The sequence below is a fragment of the Schistocerca serialis genome, chromosome 5, assembly GCF_023864345.2.
Source record: "Schistocerca serialis cubense isolate TAMUIC-IGC-003099 chromosome 5, iqSchSeri2.2, whole genome shotgun sequence".
NCBI classification, from domain to species: Eukaryota; Metazoa; Arthropoda; class Insecta; order Orthoptera; family Acrididae; genus Schistocerca; species Schistocerca serialis.
This window is the reverse complement of record NC_064642.1, coordinates 613623440-613638719: the sequence shown is the minus strand read 5'-3', so window position 1 is coordinate 613638719 and position 15280 is coordinate 613623440. Positions and strand designations below refer to the sequence as shown.

The window sequence follows — 15280 nt, the reverse complement described above, 5'->3', positions numbered from 1 at the left end:
AAAATGTAAAGTCCCCATGTATTTCCCACACATCCAAAAAAAATTGAAGTACAACAAGTTCTAAGTAAGGAAGAAGAAGAAACATTGAAGTGATGTATCTTGAGGGTTGCATATTTGGGATTTCCTTTTACTAATTTGGGTATTAGATATTTAGAGAAAGGATATCTTAATAAATGTGGCCAAAAAGAGAAAAAAATTTCCAACAATCTACCTGGAGAAGAATGGACGCATTTAGGCCTCAAGCAGCATTCAGAAGATTTCTCCACTTGCCTAAGTGAAAATGTTAAAAGAGCTCATGCAGAAGTGAACAGAGTGACAGTTAAATGTATTTCTCCAGTATAAAGCAAATTCTGGAAAATCTGCTGCCTAAGCAACATAATCAACTATGACAAAACCAACATGTCAGATGATCTGGGCTAACAGCAGATAATTACAAAATGAAGGAGTAAGCATGCTGAAAAAGAGATGGATTCATTGAAATCTAGCATTTCAATAATGATGACAGCAAAACTGCTTCCTCTATTTGTCCTTTACAAATCTGAGCATTTGTGGGACACTTGGCAGGGATGTGACCTGTGGGGACCAAGTTTTAGTAGAAATAAGAGCAGATGGTCTAATCTACTGATGTTTGAAGACTGGTTCTTTACAATCACTTTGTCCTATTTGAAGAAGCAAAATGGGCCAACAGTGATGACAGGGGACAACTTAACCAGTCACATTAACAAAGAGTGTTAGCAGAAAAATATTTGATTCATTCTCCTTCTCCCTAAAAGCACCCACCTCTTTCAACTGCTAGATGAAAGCTTTTTCAGACCAATGAAAGCGGTGTGGCAAGCCGTGTTAACTGGATGGAAGAAGTACACTTATGGGACCATTTTGAGGATGCTTTTCCACCTCTTCTGAAGCATACACTGACTAAGCTTTCGGCAAACTCGGCTGAAAACATAAAAGAGTGGATATTGTGCCACAGGCCTAATCTCATCTGATACAGATCACATCTTACAGAAGTGGTCTGATAACATGGAGTGCCGGCAAAGCAACACAGAGGCATGGACGTCCAGTTTTGAAGAAATTCCCAAAGAAGTTTGGTATCCTCCAGATAAGCCTGCAAACTCAGTGTTCCTCCTGGGAAATCGATTGTGTTCCATGACTTCCAGATTAACCAACACAGTACAGAAGCAAGTGGTAGTGCTTCTAACAGTAGTAAAAGTGAAACCAATCTAGCATCCAATGAAGTTTTGGTGCAGAAAGAAGAGACTTTTCTTGTTGTGGACTATAAATACATGTATGGAAATAAGGAGGACATGAGGGAGTATGTTGGCTTGGTCACAAATGTTGGTGCAAGGGAAATAAGTGTCAAATTCTTGCACCCACACAACAACAGTAGAAACATATTTATGTTTCCTAATGTCCCTGATGAAGACACAATACAAAAAGAACAAGTTTTGTGAGGACTTCCCACACCTCTGAGAAGCTAGAGATGTTTATTTTTAGAGGAAATGTACTTAAGACTTGTTTGCCTTTGTAACTTTGTGGCCAATGTTTGAAGTATTCAACTTAATTTTGAATGTCGAGTAATAAAACTGATTTTGATCTTGTAATAGAATTTCTTTGCTTTGTTCATGTTTTTAATATTTTGATTTAGAACTTTAAAAATTTGCAATTTTATTTGTTAGAAAATAACAATTGACCTCTAATATATAAAATTTTCATCTTCTCAATCCTTATTACTTATTCGTAATGATGGACACCTGTAAAACCTGCTAAAAGCCTTTAAAATCAAATACAAAGAATGGAGAATTAAAGAAAGGGGGAGGGGTTAATTTATGTCGAAATTCCCCCATATACTTTGTAACTGGATAGAAATTTAAAAAAAAATGTCCAAAATCATCCTAATTCATGGGGTATTTCAGACACTTTATTCGTCTGTCTCAGGCAAATATCCTACCTGTTTTTAGCATGTTTTATTCGTTATTCATGTACACAACCACATCAGTAACAGACGATTCAATCTAACATAACCTATGCACATTGCAGTGAAAATAACCTCAAAACTGTCCAAAATCACCCTGTTTGACAATTCTTAATTTAGGAGAAAGAAGGAATATGTTTTTATGGTCAGTATTTGAACCATCATTGTTTTACTGATGACTGCACTCTGGTGCAGATAAACTTGAACAACAAATGGATGAACTGAATAGCACAGGTCTAAAATTATGTCTGAAAATCAATAGTAAAAAACCTAAATTCATTTATAAATTACACAACAAAAAGAAAATAGCTAAAATTAATAATGAAATCATAGAACCAGTTGAAGATAATGACTGGACAGACAGGAAAAGTTACAAATAGATATGACCTGGAGTGCTTTCAGAAAAGTAAACTGTTTTTGTAATGAAGCTTGCAGTCTGGCTGAAACAGAAGGTTTAAAATCAGTATGTATTACTCAGCACAACAATGAACCATTTGTTTAGTGGCTTATTCTTGCGTTTCTTAGCATCCTGAGGCATAATATGAATGACATAAAGCCTTATCACCAATCCTTTTTTTAATTACCACTCAAATAAAAACAATGTATCTTTACTGACTTCAATAATATGATTGTCTTATATATGCTGATTTAGTTAATACACTGGATATACCATAATTAGTGCCATAAAAGCATAGGGTTGATAATACATGTTACTAGAAGCAAATAAGTCTCAACAAACATAGATCCACAAACTACCGTATTTACTCGAATCTAAGCCGCACTCGAATCTAAGCCGCACCTGAAAAATGAGACTCGAAATAAAGGAAAAAAAAATTCCCGAATCTAAGCCGCACCTGAAATTTGAGACTCGAAATTCAAGGGGACAGAAAAGTTTTAGGCCGCACCTCCAAATCGAAACAAAGTTGGTTCATTGTGATATGAGACACAATTTAGGTCGAATGAATGACGATACAGCTACAGTAGTTTGGTTCGAGTCGTAATCTTAGCAGTTAAGCTTTGCCACGTAGCCATTGCTATGCATCAGGTGCTCCGTCCGTATTTATACGGGTACCCTTCCTTTTTCACGTGCTTCGTCTGGTTTGAATCGATTGCTTATTTTGCTTTGATCTGATAAGTGTCGTTTTCTTTGTTATAGGTGTTTGCGTCACTCTTAAGCTGAAAATGCATTACTGCACTGTGTCATGCATTGTTTGTCGCATTCTGATAGTGCGTGTTTACGGCCTGTCGCGACTCGCGGCATGGCTTGCTTTTGTGCGCGCTACCGCCGCGTACAATTTAAAAAAAAAAGAGAGAGGAATCGTCTCATTAGCGAAACAATGGCAAGAGACGTTACTTACACTGCTGCTTTCTTTGATTATGATCAACAAGAATCAAATAATAGATAGAACATGTTCTGAACGAGGGTTAGGCGAAAATTTTCTCCGTTTGAAAATCTTTGCGGCTGCTTCTTTATTACATCAAATTCTGCACAGAAATTAGAGTCATCTTAGATTTAAAAATCTAGTCACTTGCCGTGCTTCATTTCTGACTGTATCACTATTAGGCATAAGAATAATACGAATATAAACGTGACACGATACGTATATTCTTCCGCGTTTGCTGTTGTCTCACTCTAGTTTCGTAGTTTATTAGGCAGACAGGATTTAAATGAGATAGCAGCAAACACGAAACAATACATGGCAAAATGTTTATATTCGTATTATTCTTATGGTGAAGAGAATACTGTATGTGATTCAAATTTCATCAGGTTCCTATTAGCAACCATCTCTTCTCACAGATAGGAAAAAATTCAGAACGTAGAGTTGGCCATATTGACAAACATCCCAAACAGTCTTGCCAGTCAGATTTTCTTAGTACACTGAAATTGTGCTACATTCAAAGATGAATACGGAATTTGTATTTACTTCGTTGGATAATGTATGAAAATGCAGTGGTCGAAATTCGCGGCGGAGAAAAAAAGCTCGTCTTCCACTTTTAAAAAAAAAAAAAAAAAAAAATATTTACTGACGCAGAGGTTTTGGCGCCAGTATTTATCTTTGTGCCTACAAAGCATGCCCGCGTAGCGCTACATATATTCGACGGTAGAAGTTAGTTGTGGTGGCACGTACCAACATTTTTCATAACTTCCGCTTGCTTTGCACTCGATTCTAAGCCGCAGGGGTTTTTTGGATTACGAAAACCGGAAAAAAAGTGCGGCTTAGATTCGAGTAAATACGGTAAGCATTTGCAAGATAATTGCAACTTTGTGGGTACTGGCCACCACTAACTTGATTTGGTGTAAACATCATCCCACTCAGTAAAAGGCAACAATACTGGACAACATTAGGAAGAGCTGTTAGAGGTAATTTTGTGGAAGTGATTAAGAAAAGCTATTACAGATAATTTGGTAGAAGTGCCAATGGTTTGAGTGACCATGAAACAGTTACATGATTGTAGTCGTAGCAAAAGGAGACGATCAAACTGTCATTCTGGTACCCAGATACAGGCCTGTACCTGCCACCTTAATGAGTTTCGAATCCTTTCAACTAAGTTCGGATCATTTTGAAATACTTGATAAGCATTGACAAGTCTGTGCTTCAGTTCTTTAACTGTGTCAGCCGGAGTGGTGTACACTACACATGTAATCTGGCTGCAAAGTCAGAAATCCACGTGGTTTAGGTCAGGTGATCTTGGAGGCCTCTGTACAGGTCGTCCACACCCAGTCTATCTTTGCTGTCTTGTTGCATTAGATGTCGTCTCACCATGGCAACAAAGTGGACCAGTGCTCCATCATGCACGTACCACATCATCTGGCATTGCACTAATGGGATGTCCCCAAGCCATCCTGCAAGATGATGGTGCAGAAACCAAAGCTAATTTTGTGCATTCAATTTGTTTGGTAGGCTGTGCAGCCCAATAAGATGGTCATCTGTTACCCGTAACCACACATTCAGTGAGGAAAGTCACCGATGTGAAAACTCGTGCACATCTTGTGACTTTGAGCCTAGATGACATGAAAATTGTAGTAATCAAACACACTGTCACAAATGAACTCACTTCATCTGTAAATAAACAGTTATTGTGGAACGTAGGGTTGCCTACATCTTGTTGTAGCATTCCCTGGCAGAACTTTGGTCTAGGACAAAAATCCAACTCCATAAGACACTGAACTTACTGGAGGTGGTACGGGTACATTGCATTGTGATGCATTATTTTCCAACCACTATTGTGACTCATTCCAGGAATTTGTGTGGGAAGTCTCCACGTCAAGATTCCTAAGAGTGTTCCGTTTTTAGCAGCACCAGATCTTCAAGCACTCGTATAATTTGTGTAGGCCTGCCCACTTATATAGCATGTGAAACACCCACAGTTTTTTGGAGACATTGATGCATCCATGTAAAACATCTGACTCTTGAGGTGCCTTCAGGCAGGGTATGCTTCTTGTTACAAGCATACAGCCTCCTGGACAGTGCTGGTAGCCTTACCACACATGAAATGCATATCCGCATACCTACACCTCAGTACTGTAATGTTCCATGTTACCACTAACACTCTACAACACAGCTGATGGTCCACAAACATTTGACATGAGTTACACACTGCCTCTGTACTATACTGTTGTATCCATTCAGTTTACAACTCCACATCTCAAAAATGTAAATAAAGACCACGCCACAAACTGACATGTGGTGCTGGCTGACAGTAGTCAGTAGTGGCTGATAGCCACAAAGTTGCAATTACCTCATAAACAGTTGTTTATGGCTCTAGGTTTACTGAGACTTTGTTGCTTCTATTAATTGTTCATTTTACAATTGCTGATGGCAGAGTGCAGAACTAAGCTTTGTTTTCATACTGACATGGCCAAAGCTGTCCGACAGTACTTGACAGTACACAAAAGATGCACTTGGCTCGGCATTGTACAGTCATGTTATTGTCATAGAGTGTTACTACTGCTGTGTGTTCTTAGCATCCACTGAAATGGACAGTGATTGCACAAATATACGTTGTTGAAGAGTATGATCAGACAGAAAAGTCTTGATTAATAACATAGTTCAGTTCTCTCAAGAAGAAAAATGGAAAGGTTTATTAGTACTGTTAGAAAGAGCTCTGGAGAAAGCAGCAGCAACCATGGGAAAGAGTGTGAGGACAGTGCATGATCTGAACAATGTTAAGACAGCCAGACAGAGTACTCAGGAAATTGTGACACGAAGAAAGAAGAGACTGAGGAAGAAAATGAAGTGTCTCGACGGCTTTGATAAGTGTTTACAGAAAAGAATGTCCTTGGAATGTTACGATGTTAAAAGAGAAATACCCACTATTTGAAAGCTTTACAGTGGGGTTATGGAGGATACAGACGTGAAACAAACCAATTCAAGGGCAATTTTGAAGGATATGGGGTTTCATTTTAAAAATGTAGAAATAGCTGAACATTTCTGATTGAGATGGAGGACGTTGTAACGCGGGATGCACTCTTTCGTAGAGTGTTGAGAGGAAACAAGAAAGGTGCAACAAAACATGTTGTGTATACTGATGAAACATGGGTGCATATAAATTATACTGTCAGTAAATGGTGGCAGGATAGTGACATGCCAGGTGTGTAGAAAAATGAAAGTTCTGGACAAAGAGCAATAGTGGGTCATGTGAGAGAGAATGGGGTTCATTGAGGGTGCAGAGCTACAATAGTGGGTCATGTGGGAGAGAATGGGGTTCATTGAGGGTGCAGAGCTAATCTGTGATTTAAGATCAACATCAGAAGGATATCACAATGAAAAAATAGTTGGAAGAGTGCCTGATAACAGATATTCCAGGTGAAATTATTGTGGTATTAGACAATGCACTCTACCATCGTGTTCACAAAAATAAAGCACCTAACACATCCTCTCGTAACATGATACATAATCATGGCCGACTAAGCAGAAAATTCCATTTGATGCGGATTTAACACGCATTGAGTTCTTGGAAGTTGTGAAATGATTCAAAACAGAGCCAGAATATACAGTGGAGAGAATACTAAAAGAATCTAGGAAAGTACTTACAGTGTTACACTTTTCACCTTACAACTATGATCTAAACCCCTTTGAAATTATCAGGAATTTAATTGACAGAAAGTTTCATCAAACAACGTCAGCAGCATTACCCTTCTCCAACTTAAATGAATTACATTGACTGCAATAGAGAGCGTTATGAAAAATGACTGAAAGAATGCATTTCATAAAGTGAAGACTGTTGTGAACGAATACTGGCACTGGTCAATGAAACTATTGAGAGCATAATTATTCAACTTCAACCAGTCAGTGACAGTGAAATTTCGTCGGGTGGCTCTGAGGAGATATTGGACGAGGCAGATTCAGACTCAACAGAGGCAACTGCTTCAGACATCAGCAATAGCTCCACCAAGTCAGCAGATGAGGCAGAATTGTGTACAGAAGAGCTAGATGTTCAGCCCTTACATAAGGATTAAAGGTTGTTGGAAACATTATATTAACTTTTTTCTCTGGATCAAATTTTTTGTTCCTGTCTTCCTTTTTTAATTTGAAATCCTTGTGTATGTGATTTTAATTATTTTTATTTATGTATCACAATATCATAATATTTAAATGTTTGGAAATGCTGATGTATTGATTAAAAAACAAAAGTAGAATAATCTGTTTCTGTTGGTTGTGCAATGCGGTCAAAATGTTCTGTTGCCACATTTATCCATTATGTTTGGCCTAATGAAACAAGTCTTATCCAAGCAATGAAATTGTTTCAAGTATCTGTCAGAAGTGAAATTACAAGAAGGCATGTTTGGTGGAGCCTGACTTTCAGAAAAGAATGTTCAATTTCAAAGTAGAATACAAAATGACTTTGTGTGAAAGGGAGGCTTGTGTATGATTAAAGGATGTTGTTACTAATTTCTTAGGTATGGGAAAGGTTCCAAATTACATTTCTGTTGTAGCCAACAGATGGAACAGTTGAAGCACATAGGCTGCTTGCTGAGGCTCAGGATGCTAATTTGGAACAATCACTTTGATTTTTTCTCTGAACATTTTGGCACTGTCATTGAGAAACAAGCTGAGGGTGTTTATCAAGACACCAGATTGGTGGAAAGATAATATCAGGTCTTCTGGAATATGAGTATGGTGGGAGACTACTATTGGTCAATTCACAAATATCTTACAGAAGGTAATTTCTCAGAGAAAAATTTGTATTAGACATGTTAAGGAGAAGGTAGAGTGAAAAAGACCATGCAATTCTTACCTTATAAAGATAGTGTAATTGGATAGATAAAAAGATCTACTCACCAAGCAGCATCGGAGAACACATATACAAAAGGTATTAGAATTTGCAAGCTTTCAAGCCAGTGGCTCCTTGTTCTCTCAGAAAGGTTGAAGGGGAAGGAAGAGGTGTGAAGAAAAAGAACTGGTGAGGTCTAGGAAATAGGGAAAGTATGGAAAAGTCATCCGGAAGCCCAAGTCAGGGGAGTCTTGCCAGACAGGATGAGAAGAAAAGACTGTTTGTTGGGGATGCCTTGAATGAGATTTGCAAACCTGAGAGTTTAAAGGTGGAAGATAGGCTAATACACAAGGCAAAGATTACTGCCAAAACATCATGTATGAGTAAATAAGAGCAGAAAGCTAACTGCATTGTGTGTAGTAATGGTGGGAGGAGGTGGAGGGGGGCATAGTCAGGTTAGAAAATGAAAGGTACAGAAAATTAAAAGGGAGTAAACAAAGGAATAGCTGCTGTGAAGAAAGACTGAAACCAAAGAAATTAACTTAAATTAAGACCATGGGGTGGTGAGAACGGAAGACATTTTGTAACGCTAGTTCTTATCTGCAGAGTTCTGAGAAACTGGTGTGGGGGGGGGGGGGAAGAACCCAGGTTGAATGTGTGGTGAAACAGGCACTGAGGTTAAAACTGCTGTGTTGTAGAGCATTCTCTGTAACAGGATACTATGTGTTGCCAGTGTACATCCTCTGCCTGCGGTCAATCATCCTAACTGATAACGTAGTGGTTGTCATGCTGATGTAGAAGGCAGAACTATGTTTACATAACAGCTGGTATATGGCATATGTTGTTTCACAGGTGGCTCTGCTTTTGATAGTGTATCTTTTGCCAGTTATATGATTGGTAAAGGTGATGGCAGGAGGATGCATAGGGCAAGTCTTACAGCGGGGATGATCACAGGGGTAGGGTAGGGAAATGAATGCAGAAGGATCATAGAGCTTGACGGGGGTACTGCTGAGATTGCGAGGGTCATGAAAAGCTATTCTAAGTGTGGTGGGCAACATGTCAGACGGAATGGACCTCCAAGGACGATATTTCCAGGATTCCTGGACATAAGAAAAGATCAAGATGTTGACCTATGAAAAGTAGGTAGATGACAATAGAAAACATACCAGTTAGTGCCATGTTTGTACACAACATTTTGTTTGATTACTTTCTTGTATTTGGCAATGAATAATGACTGTTTTTTCCTTGTACTTGTGTCAACCCTGCTTCATTTACGGGGATTTAGAAAGTCCATAGTGATCAGTCTGTGTGCTTATCTTGAGGTCAGAAAAGAGTAGGGCTTGAGCAGTTCTGTATCACAGCTGGTAAAGAGAAATTCTGAATCCTCTGATATTGGTGAAAATACCATGAAGCAAATTTCGTGAGAATGTAGAGGAACTTCATGTCTTCTACCACCAATAAAGAGTCACAGGGAGTAATAAGAAAGAAAATCCACAACTTCTGTTTAGTAAAGCAGTTATCAGCAGTAGCAGCCACACTGCAGAAGCTGAAGACTGGATTGAAAAACTTCCCTGACACAAGTGGAACAACCCTTTGACATGCTAGTTGGAAACTGGGTTTCAGATACTAGAAGTTCAATGACATATATCTACAGATGGAAAGTAACTGAGTATCAGGAAAAAAGCAATGAGTTCTTATGGGAAATAAGACACTTGCAAAACACTGGATGCAGAATTTGTTACACTAGTGAGAGTTGGTGAGGTGCAAAACATTCCAGAAAGTTTGGAAGACAGGAACAAAGAATGCTATATGTGTCAGAAAATTATGCAGTCATCACAGAGGAAGTGCTCAAGAGTGGGAAGGTGGGAAAGGAAGAATTAAAACGGCATCCAGTTCTAGAAAAAGGACTATAAAGTACAACATTAATGGAAATTTTTGTCTTATGTTTTACTGGGCATAAAGAAGGAGCTGATTACCATTCTGAGATGAATGCCAGACACTCCAAAGAGTGGTTTAGGATCATTCTCAAGAAATTATCAAACCAATCTGCAATTGTTATAGATGAGGCTCCATATCACTTGATGATGAATCCATAAAAAAGCAGGGTTACTAGAACAACCAGGACCACACTTCAGGTTACAAGAATAATGTTTGGAAAGAGTAGTGTGCTCAGTGGACAACGAAATTAAACTTCCGTGGTTAACAGTGCTGCATTGTGAATTCGGTGAGGCTGAACTTATTTGGACCTTTGTCAAGAACAAGGTAGCAAAGGACAACAAGAATTTTAAGATACATGATACTTTACAGTTGTGTTTCCCAAATGAAAAAACTTGAAAACAGATATGCACAGAGAGCCCACTGTCTTGACATAGCAATAGATGACTGCAATAGCAGCAGTGAGATCTCAATCAGCTGTGAAAATGATGAAGGGATATTTTATTTCAGTCAACATTGTTTTCTGCAATTTTTTTGAGCTAATCAGTTTTTTATTTACGTTTAAAATGTATAATAATTTCACAGTTCATTTTTAGAGAGCTGCTTTATCAAGCTTTCACTTGCAATTTCCCATTTTATTACCCTCTACTCGCAACAGCAACTGAACATGGCAGTGCTATATTGGAATACGAATATAAAGTTGCCTTTCTTCAGTGGTGAATACTAACTTGTTGCACAGTACAGCAGTAGCAGTTTGTTGGTGGTAAGTTAACTACACTCCACCACAGTCCCCCATAAATTGCAGCTACTGATGATGTTACTTTAAAAACTATTTAACTGAAAACAACTGGAGTGTTCATTACTATAGTGGACCTTCATTTTATGTTCTCTAATTTTATGTTTTTTGTGATTCTACACCATAAATTCGTAGCCCCTGTGAAATATCCATAAGATCAATGCTAAAAATTCTCCAATTTTACATTTCTTCCTAGTAAGGTTTACCATGATTCTACGTTCTTGTTTGATGTCTAACTTGACTTTGTTCAATTTTCATCCTATTGACTTCTGATGTGACTGAACAAAATATAAGTGTCACAAAAGACAGGCGGTTCACATAGCAGGTAGTGGCAGAGTTAAGGGAATATTTTAGGCCATTGTGGAGAGGAGAGATGTAAGAGAGGAAATGCTGATGTTATCCTTGACTGGCATTGCTAACACAACTTGCAATGTTCAACTTCAACGCACAGTTATGATACAAGTCCTGCTAGGTTGTGGCAGCAGTGGGAAAACAGGATAATCAATGCAAAGTGTTCTGGACCGAACCAATAAGTGACAAAAAGCTACAGCTCCCACCTTTTCTTGTGCCACATATAACTCAGTCTCATGTGCTTGCATTTATTTCCAATGTATTGTATTCGGCAGCAATATCGATCATTAACCTTTCAAATTCAGACACTGAGTCTCGAAGAATATGCTCAATCAGAACCAAGGAAATGTTGACCATTTCCAGCTAGTGATCTCTTATGGGCTTGCAACTTGTTACGTCACCCAAAGCCAATGCAGCTACCACACCACACTAACACGCATAATAAGGTTACAGACCTTAGCTTAAGAAGCATTTGAAATTCCTTAAGTACTGGATTATAAAGTATAAACAGGCACAAAAGCTATGAATCAGAGTCGATACAAGAAATTCATTTTTCTCCTCCTAGGTAGCAATTTTACCAACACTGACATAACTAAGTTGCAAATCCATAAACAAACAAGAAAGAACCTCATACGTCCTAGACTATTTTTCAATGGCATGTTCATCTTTGTCGCAGTCTTCAATGGTGTTTAATGTGTTGTGACAGCAAATAGATTATTATAAATGCAGCTGATTCGTGAGACAGATAAACACTGAAATCACAGCAGGCTTAACTTTATTTCACATTCATTGGTATAAGTAAATACCACATGTGATGAGGGAAAACTTGTGTGTGTATATATATATATATATGTCTGCTTGTGTCTGTGTATGTGCAGATGGATATGTGTGTGTGTGTGTGTGTGCGAGTGTATACCTGTCCTTTTTTCCCCCTAAGGTAAGTCTTTCCGCTCCCGGGAATGGAAGGACTCCTTACCCTCTCCCTTAAAACCCACATCCTTTCGTCTTTCCCTCTCCTTCCCTCTTTCCTGATGAGGCAACAGTTTGTTGCGAAAGCTTGAATTTCGTGTGTATGTTTGTGTTTGTTTGTGTGTCTATTGACTTGCCAGCACTTTCATTTGGTAAGTCACATCATCTGTGTTTATATATATATATATATATATATATATATATATATATATATATATATATATATATATATATATATATATATATAAATAGAGGGAAACATTCCACGTGGGAAAAATATATCTAAAAACAAAGATGATGTGACTTACCGAACGAAAGTGCTGGCAGGTCGGTAGACACACAAACATACACATGAAATCAGATATATTTTTCCCACGTGGAATGTTTCTCTCTATTTTTTTTATATATATATATATATATATATATATATATATATATATATATATATATCTCCCACGTTTCCATGATGTGACTTACCATACGAAAGTGCTGGCAGGTCGGTAGAAACACAAACAGACACATACATACACACAAAATTCTAGCTTTCGCAACCAACGGTTGCTTCGTCAGGAAAGAGGGAAGGAGAGGGAAAGACGAAAGGATGTGGGTTTTAAAGGAGAGGGTAAGGAGTCATTCCAATCCCGGGAGCGGAAGGACTTACCTTGGGGGAAAAAAAGGACGGGTATACACTCGCACACACACACATATCCATCCACACATATACAGACACAAACAGACATATTAAAAGGCAAAGAGTTTGGGCAGAGATGTCAGTCGAGGCGGACGTGCAGAGGCAAAGATGTTGTTGAATGACAGGTGAGGTATGGGTGGCGGCAACTTGAAATTAGCGTAGATTGAGGCCTGGTGGATAACGGGAAGAGAGGATATATTGAAGAGCAAGTTCCCATCTCCGGAGTTCAGATAGGTTGGTGTTAGTGGGAAGTATCCAGATAACCCGGACGGTGTAACACTGTGCCAAGATGTGCTGGCCGTGCACCAAGGCATGTTTAGCCACAGGGTGATCCTCATTACCAACAAACACTGTCTGCCTGTGTCCATTCATGCGAATGGACTGTTTGTTGCTGGTCATTCCCACATAGAATGCGTCACAGTGTAGGCAGGTCAGTTGGTAAATCACGTGGGTGCTTTCACACGTGGCTCTGCCTTTGATCGTGTACACCTTCCGGGTTACAGAACTGGAGTAGGTGGTGGTGGGAGGGTGCATGGGACAGGTTTTACACCGGGGGCAACTCACTCACCCTTCACAAGCTTTCCAGCAAACCTCAACCTCCTCTCATTGCACAAAAAACCCAGTCTCTCCCATCTACTCAATCTCCCACTTCCAGCTCCACTCCCTCCAAATCCTCAAAATTCCAACCAACACAATATGGAACCACAACACCCTAATTCAGTAGTTAACCTTTCCTCCAAACCTCTCTCCCAATCCGATACCTCTGTCCTATCCAAAGGCCTCACCTTCAGCCCCACTCCCAGATTCAACCAAACAGCCCTCGTCAAAGATTTACTGTCCTACACTCGTACTCTCTGCTGGAAATATCACTTTGCCACGAAGAAAAATGATCCTAATCCTACTTCTAATGATCCAACTCCCCAAGACACTATCCAAATTGAACCCTGCCTGGAACAGTTCCGTCCTCCGCCACAGCGGGACCCACCTCCTCTTCCTCAAAATCACCCTCTCCTAACCTTCCAGGAATTTCTGACTTCCAGCCTTGCCTCTCAATCCTTCTTAAAAAACCTTAATCCTACTCCCAACATCACCACTGCTGAAGCCCAGGCTATCCCTGATCTGAAGGCTGACCGATCCATCGTCATTCTTCCGGCAGACAAGGGTTCCACAACCGTGGTACTTGATCGTCGGGAGTATGTGGCTGAGGGACTGCGTCAGCTTTCAGACAACACCACATACAAAGTTTGCCAAGGTAATCCCATTCCTGATGTCCAGGCGGAGCTTCAAGGAATCCTCAGAACCTTAGGCCCCCTACAAAACCTTTCACCTGACTCCATCAACCTCCTAACCCCACCGACACCCCGCACCCCTACCTTCTACCTTCTTCCTAAAATTCACAAACCCAATCATCCCGGCCGCCCCATTGTAGCTGGTTACAAAGCCCCCACAGAACGTATCTCCGCCTACGTAGCTCAACACCTTCAACCCATTACATGCAGTCTCCCATCCTTCATCAAAGACACCAACCACTTTCTCGAATGCCTGGAATCCTTACCCAATCTGTTACCCCCGGAAACCATCCTTGTAACCATTGATGCCACTTCCTTATACACAAATATCCCACACGTCCAGGGCCTCGCTGCGATGGAGCACTTCCTTTCACGCCGATCACCTGCCACCCTACCTAAAACCTCTTTCCTCATTACCTTAGCCAGCTTCATCCTGACCCACAACTTCTTCACTTTTGAAGGCCAGACATACCAACAATTAAAGGGAACAGCCATGGGTGCCAGGATGGCCCCCTCGTACGCCAACCTATTCATGGGTCGCTTAGAGGAAGCCTTCTTGGTTACCCAGGCCTGCCAACCCAAAGTTTGGTACAGATTTATTGATGGCATCTTCATGATCTGGACTCACAGTGAAGAAGAACTCCAGAATTTCCTCTCCAACCTCAACTCCTTTGGTTCCATCAGATTCACCTGGTCCTACTCCAAATCCCATGCCACTTTCCTTGACGTTGACCTCCACCTGTCCAATGGCCAGCTTCAAACGTTCGTCCACATCAAACCCACCAACAAGCAACAGTACCTCCATTATGACAGCTGCCACCCATTCCACATCAAACGGTTCCTTCCCTACAGCCTAGGTCTTCGTGGCAAACGAATCTGCTCCAGTCCGGAATCCCTGAACCATTACACCAACAACCTGACAACAGCTTTCGCATCCCGCAACTACCCTCCCGACCTGGTACAGAAGCAAATAACCAGAGCCACTTCCTCATCCTCTCAAACCCAGAAACTCCCACAGAAGAACCACAAAAGTGCCCCACTTGTTACAGGATACTTTCCGG

At 40.0% G+C, this 15280-nt stretch overlaps 1 protein-coding gene across 1 annotated transcript in view; it reads left to right on the top strand.

Moving 5' to 3' along the window:
* Positions 1–15280, top strand: part of LOC126482135 (structural maintenance of chromosomes protein 1A-like) — a 297330-nt gene that overhangs the window by 197895 nt on the left and 84155 nt on the right. The gene's annotated exons all lie outside the window — the stretch shown is intronic.